Genomic DNA, 6,952 nt, shown 5'->3' on the forward strand with positions numbered 1-6,952 from the left:
CGTCTTCTGCATTCTTGAGCTCATCCTTCGCCGAAGATAAAGACTAGGACTCGCTTGATGTTTTGTCAGAAATCGTGGACCTTAGGTTATCAAAGGCTTGAGCTTTTGTGAAAATCTCTTCAACCCGTGTTTCCAAAGGGGAGATGTCAAGGTCTAACTTCCGGAGGTTTGCAAAAGCATCCGTAAAGTTCTCTTGCAAAGATGAGACGTGCTCTACCGAGGTTTCGTCCAACTTTTTGCGAAGTTTGTTCCAGACATTTATGACGACTACCTTAAATTCTTCGAGCACGAGGTCTTTTCCATCAAAGACAGAGACCTTAGGTCTATCTTGCTGACTTACGCGTGGCTCGTCGAAGGAATTCCCTGACTGGTGCGTGTTCGAGGCTGAGGCATTGTTTGAATGTCCGCTTTCTCCAAGATTGCTTGCAGCCCCCCCTTGATTCGATGACTCAGCTCCTCCCCTAACGGGTATCGCCACATTTTCCTGTCAAGAAGTAAAAGGGGGGTAAACTAAACGCTATCAATAATAATTGGGATAAGCGAGAACAGTGGTTTACCTCCACTGGGGAAGGCGAACGTCTGTCTCGTCGCCGTTTCCAGTGGTGGTCGCGGCTATCTTCATCATCCGAGTCCTGTCGTATCACATCAACTTCCTTTTGTGGAATAATGTTTTCCTTTCTCTTCTTGGGTGACGGTTTACTTTCTTGGACTGGACGTTTGCCTTTCTGGGAGGTACCGGCTTCATGCCGCATATCGGCTGGATACTCAGGAACTAAATCATTAATGCTGCGCTCAAGGTAGTCCCCATGGACTTGGGCCCACCAATCCTTGTAACTCCGCGAGAAGTACTTCTTCATAGTGGCAGTGACTCGAGTCGCGGGGAATGTCACTCGCGACCCTGAGCCCCTAAGTGTAAAGTGGCGCCAACGTTGGAAACCCTCCGAAAGTGTGAATTCACGTTCGTCATTGCCCAATATGCCAGAACTGCCGTCCTGATAGTACCCAAATTGTCGGCTAAACCGATGGGGAGTGTAAGGCTCGGCGAGACATGCATCTGTCCATCGTAATACGAGGTAGTTAGAACGGAGACACATGAAGTAATCGTCATCGGTGTCGTGGGCATTCCCGTCATCAAGGAAGTGAAGATCCTTAGTTAAGTGGCGTGTCGTGCAAAGCCAGTTGACACTGTCAGCTTTGAAAATCTTGCGACGAGCCTCCACTGGTCCGTAATATCTCGCACCACCTTCCCCCGAGTAAGCGATCATCAACGAAGAAGCTGACGTGTGGTCTTTTGCGAAATGAGTGTCGAAATAAAGCGACAACCATCCATACACATAGTGAATGGGGAAACGACTATTGGCTAGCCCCGGGGTATTAGATTGGGATATCACGTTCAATCCAGTGTAGATGCTCGCAAGCACAGGGATCCCAAGGTTCAATGTTCTGCCTGTCGCCATTAAGCAAGCCATTTTGAATGTCTGAAAACGAATGACTCGCGTCATTTTAATGGGGAGCACAAATACGCACAACCAGCAACTCAAGTATGCCGCTAAGTGAGTTTCATTTTCATGTTCAGGGGGAATTCCAAGCTCGGCAAAGGGTGCTTTGGTCGTTTTAGTCCATCCCTTGAATGCTGGGATCTTGCCATTTGGATTTTGGGTGTTCCTTGGGCGAGTTTTCTTCTTGTCCTCTTTCCTTGGCATTGGTCTTGTCATAAACTGGCGGTCTTCTACTCCAAAATTCTATCCAGTCAACAATGTGAACTGAACGGTCATTATTGTTTTTTTCACGACGACTTCCTCGTTGCCTGTTTCGGTTACTAATGTAGCAATATGCTTGGAACAAGTACTTACAACTTTGAGGAGTGGAGTTAGGGTTGGCGTCTTCCCCCGTTAATTCTGAGGCGGTTGGGACATACTCGTCATAGATGTCGCCAGATATTGGTAGACCGCAGAGCACATGCACATCCCAAAGTGAGATTGAGAGCTCACCGAGGGATGTAAGCAGTGTATTGGTCATAGGGCACCACGCTTCGCAGAACGCTTGGATGATATGCGTCGAGCGGTCGTAGGTGAACAACGAGGCGTATATGCCATCGTAGATCGTCACGGCCTCCAGGAGCTCACGGTGCATACTGAGTATAGTCTCAGTCCATTCCCAATATCCCGGTGTGAAGCTGAACTCGGCTCTGAAGCTGGGATGTTGGTTCCATGAAGCCTCACCCCTAAGGATCCGTCTCCCTAGGGTCGGGAGTGGGTCTGAGTATTCTGTATGACCTAGCCCGGTTTTTAGAACCCATGTTTTGGATGGCTGGTGTTCGGCGTTACGGGTCCATTCCTCCACTCGATAAGGCAGTGTTGGGGCAAGGAGGGTTCTTGGCGTCATTGGTGGGTAAACGATGAACGACATGCTTTTTTTTTTTTTTTTTTTTTTTTTTTTTTTTTTTTTTTTTTTCAGTCTCATTGCTTGATACTTTGAGCCTCCTCTTCTGATCGGCTCCCACGGTTTCCCCAAACACTACCATTGTGCAATAATGGTTCGTGATGTATGAGTCTGCATCAAGGATCGAGATGTCAAGTCCGAGAGTTGTCCAAAATTTATAAAGCAAGGAAAATATTATGAGACTAAAAGTTTGAAGAAAATTGCCATAAGAACGTTTAAGGAAATTCTCATGTCATAATATGTGCACATACAAGGCAACCCATATAATATACATTATGCGTATACACTTACCACGTACATATATTACATATTATATGCGTGTGTAGTGAGTACATATATTATATGGCAAAGGAAATATACCCACAATATATGCAACAAGGATATTATATATATAAATTATGCTACATGGTGTGTGTACATGTTATATATATTTATATGATACGCACAACATAAAAGTGCACTGCATATATAAATATATATTATTATATACGTATATACACATCTACACAAGGTGTATGAAGCAAATGGCCATGAAATAGTGAAGCTAATCACATGTTACATATATACACATGTTCTTGCACACTTCTCAAAGCAAATATCAGTGGACCATGCATGTGTACATTCACGCCAAGTGGAGTATACATATTAAAAAGGAAAAGCCATAGTATATACATACACCCACATCATGCAAGGCAAATCGCATGCTAAATATGCATAATGTATTCATACACACCGCCCAAAAACAACCCCATATATGCATAGCCACAATACATACAAATCATATCAAATTACATATATATTATTATATATATATACACATGCACCCAACGCAACCTGTGGACCGTGGATGTGTATATATTATATATATGTACTGCTAGACTGCTAGTACGTGGAGCAACAAGAAGAAAGGAGCAAAGGACACGTTATGTGTGCATATAGCATATTTCCACACGCAAAGTAAAAGAAATATGCCTGGGGATGCGTGAAAGGCTATGTAAAAGAAATATGCGTATCTTATTTCACTTCAGTTGTGGACTAAGCAGATTAAAGCAAAGGAAAAAGAAAGGAAGGCACATCATTGGTACCTCGGTCTCTTCTACCCAGCGAGGCCTCAACCTTCTTCTCTGACGAGTTCACCAGCGACACTTCGCCTCTCTAAGTAATCGGGGTCCTCCGGCGATAGTTCTATGATGCTCGGCGAACTCCTGGAGCATGAGAGAGTTTCTTCAAACCAAAGAAAAGAAGAAGAAAAAAAGAAACAAAACATAGTTTCTTTTATCTTGGGCAGTGGTTGTGGTCTCTCTTCCATGGCAATGGCGAGCAGTGCCTGTAGTAGCAGCAGAGGCGTGCCGGTGTGAATAGTTATGGAATCAAGTCCAAAGCTTGGTGAGATCTCCCCTTCGACGGCATCGCTATACCGTAGGATGATGACAACGTGCCGAAGCACATGCCCGGTGAGTTCAGCATATGTCCAATGTGATACTAGATCGCTACCTTGATTCCATTTCTTCTTCATCACCAAGTACGGTGAGAATGGAGAGGCACCGTCCGGTAGCAAGAGCAGATCCAAACAGTGGTGAAAACAGCCGGGAAATCAATTCCGGGAAGGTTTCGGTCCACTGTTGGTGAAGATGGCGAGCCAAGCAAAGGTAGAAACAAGCCCGAAAAATCAATTTCCAGGTGTTTCTTGTCCAATGCCTCCATTCTTGATTTCTTTGTCCTCCATCTTGTGGTGAAAGCTGTATAAAAATCAAGAGGATAGTATACTGCACAAAAAAAATATTAAAATTACCTTATGAAAGAGGTTGCAGCTTGGATGAAGATTAATCGCATGTAGCTCCGATTCTTGGTTTGAAGAAAAAGAATTGTTGGAGGCTATTTATAGTGGTGGAATGTCAAGATATGGAAGAGTTTGAGTATGCTTGTGACTCAAATTCTTGTTATTTCATCCAAATTAATTTCCCATTATGTGGTTGGGATCCTGTTGTTGATGGAATTGTGGAATTGTTTGTTTGCATGGATATAATCTGTTGCTGCAACTCACGATGGGATAAGAATTGTGCCTCTTAAGTGAATTTGACCAAGTTGGGCGTGCATGAGCCGTGGTTCAATTTTCTCCTTGCTTGAGGGAAAATTAATTTTTTAAATTTGGCTGAAGTTAAGAGGGTTAAGATGGGCCTTTAATGTGATTTGGACATTCTTGGACATGGTTCTTGTTGGACTTGTACGTGCACAAACTGGAGATTTTTGTAATATAATTGGGCTACTATCTCTAAAATTGGACTCTTGGACTATGGTTAATTTCAAGACCACCTCTCCGTTGCATTTAAGGCACGTCAAGCAAGTCTCGAAGGGGCAATTTGTAAGCATTGAAAAATTTAAATAATATTGTTGGACCGTGGTGGATAATTAATTGTTAAATTAATTACTTTAATTAGGCTAATTGGACTAATATTTATTTAATTGGGTTAATTAAATGGCCCATTGAATAATTAATTAAATGTAATTGGATGTTGGATTGTTCGGCCCGAGATGATGAAATATTTAATTGAGTTGGACCAGGCTGCTTGTATGAATTGGGTTGCCTAATTAGCGGGCTTGACTTGGTCTTGGCCCACTAAAATGATATTTGGATTATATAATTTTGAGGAATTTGAATATTTGATATTATTTGGAAATTTAATGAAATGATGAATCTGGACGCAATGGTGTCCCGATACATTCCTTAATTTAATTAAAATAATTAAATTAAATAAGGAATTAAGAGTTGGTTGGAGATTTTCCCTCACTCTCACCACTATAAATAGTGGTTTCATTTTCAAGAACTGTGGCTCTGAAAATCTGTATAACGAAGCTCTGCCAAAATCTCGCCAGGATATCGTCTGGAACACGCCCGCAGTTATATATTTACTGCGTATATTGCGCTGAGGAATACGCCGTTTGAACACCGGAAGCCCTTCTTTGAAGATCAAGCTGCATATTAGCCCTTCATTGAAGAACAAGCTACATAATTCCGGAGGCCCTTCAGCAAGGAACTACTTCCAGTTCGGCATACTCCCGAACTCGGCATACTCCCGAACTCGGCATACTTCCAGTTCGGCATACTCCCGAACTCGGCATACTTCCAGTTCAACATACTTTGAACTTGGCATACTTCAAGTTCATCATACTCTGAACTCGGCATACCTCCAACAAGGAACAAGGAACTACTTCAAGTTCAGCATACTCTGAACTCGGCACACTTCCAATTTGGCATATTCCAAATTTGGCACACTTCCAATATGCATACTTGTAGTAGAGAATCAGAGGACTTCTCCTATACAGAGATTGTACCCCTCCCGTTTGATATATACTTGATACTACTTGTAACCGATACTTTGAATTTTGAATATATACAATTCAAGTTTTTCGCGTTTACAGATATAATCAAAAGCGTTTGAAACTGGGAATACAGTATATATCATTTTAAAGCCGAGAGAGGGGAAACATGAATAGACTCATCAATCACTCACAACAAAGGTCAAAGACCATCATACTCAACACGACAATAGAACCACAAGCAACAAGCTCAACAACAAGGTACAACGTACGACACACAAAGAAGGATTCACAAAAGCCATATTCTTAAGTAAAGAGAGGCAAGATTCACACCGTAACGAGTCCAAGTCCACATAGGACACAATCACACCAAGTCATATACCGTGGAGTCAGCACCACGGCTCGATTCATAGTGGATCAGTGTGGAGGGCTCCGAATCATCAATCATGTATCAAGTAGTCATCGCAACAACCCGGATCACATGCTATACTGTCATCGCAATGACAAGGACCGTAGCTCAATGGAAGTAGAGCTAGCAACTTTAAGTGTATACACCCCTATTGAGATTCCAAGCTCAACGGGTTAGCTACTATCTCTGGCAACTGGAATGAGTTTCCAATGTTGCCCCCAAGTCACAAGTAACCAAACGGCAATCTGGAGCTTTAAACCCACTACCGGATGCATTCACACATAAGTCCCCACACTGTCCACTTTACCAGCTCAATCATCTCATCACATCAATCCATCATCCCAACAAGCGTCAATACACACGGAATCTAGAGATTCAACAACACCTAGATTCCACACAAAGTGTGTACAACAATGGATAAGCTCAACAATAGCTTAATCAAGGAATAATCATACACACGGGATCACATCAAGGGATTCAATCAAGGGGTTTCAATGAAGGACATAAAACGATACTCAACAACAACAATGGACCTCAATCCAATATCAACATGATTGGCAACACGAGTTACCAATCCTCAATAGAAAGGGACAAACAACACATACTAGCATTAATGACACCAAGACTAGCATGCATATCAAACGGGTAACCAAAATAGTTCCAATGAACCACAAAGACTCAACATCAATCCAACGAATCACAAGGTTGGATCATTAGCACGATTCAAGACACCAAGTCCTAACATGGATACTTAAGACATTGCTCTAGACATACGTAACATCA

Source organism: Ipomoea nil, unplaced genomic scaffold (assembly GCF_001879475.1).
Source record: "Ipomoea nil cultivar Tokyo-kokei standard unplaced genomic scaffold, Asagao_1.1 scaffold0164, whole genome shotgun sequence".
Lineage (NCBI taxonomy): Eukaryota > Viridiplantae > Streptophyta > Magnoliopsida > Solanales > Convolvulaceae > Ipomoea > Ipomoea nil.